Below are 674 nucleotides of genomic sequence, written 5' to 3'. Positions count from 1 at the left end.
ACATCCACTTACATAGGTGGCTACTACAACCATGTCATTTGCACACACCAAAGTAAACTATTGCATGCATAATTACATAGGTGGCTAGTACAAACATGGAATTTCCACATACCAAAGTAAACTATATATTACATGCATGATTAACTAGGATAAACAATCATCTGCTCATCATCTACTTCTTGTGACGCTTACTCTGGTTGTGGCTCGATCCGGCCTCGTCGATCTCCGTAACAAGGTACTTCCTCATGTCAATGATCCGCTTGTGCATCTCGTAGCATGTGTACATGCTTTTGGGCGCAAACCTGAGGTGAGGTTTATCCAGTTGCCGCATCCAGGCCCCGTGCCAGGATACGGGACGTGTTCTGTTGGCATCCTGCTTCATATTTTCGTAGTATGGGTCGATGATGGTTGAGGCGAGTTCAACCAGGGAGTCCTTCTTCGTGCTGCCCCAGACTCTGTAGTGCTCATGGATTTCCACAAAGTTCTGGCAGGCCAAGCCCGTAACCCTGAGCGCTTTTACATCGTCAGTGGTTTCCACCGTGGCGAACTTGTAATCGGTGCTGTTGACAAACCAGGTGAAACGGTCGCAAGGCTCTGTGGCCATGCAGTAGTTGTAGATGAGGACATGATGGCACACGCACAACTGGGCGACAACAACCTTCTGATCTATGTCG

The sequence above is a fragment of the Triticum aestivum genome, chromosome 4D, assembly GCF_018294505.1.
Source record: "Triticum aestivum cultivar Chinese Spring chromosome 4D, IWGSC CS RefSeq v2.1, whole genome shotgun sequence".
NCBI classification, from domain to species: domain Eukaryota; kingdom Viridiplantae; phylum Streptophyta; class Magnoliopsida; order Poales; family Poaceae; genus Triticum; species Triticum aestivum.
The sequence above is the reverse complement of the archived record's forward strand: the minus strand, read 5'-3'. Positions refer to the sequence as shown.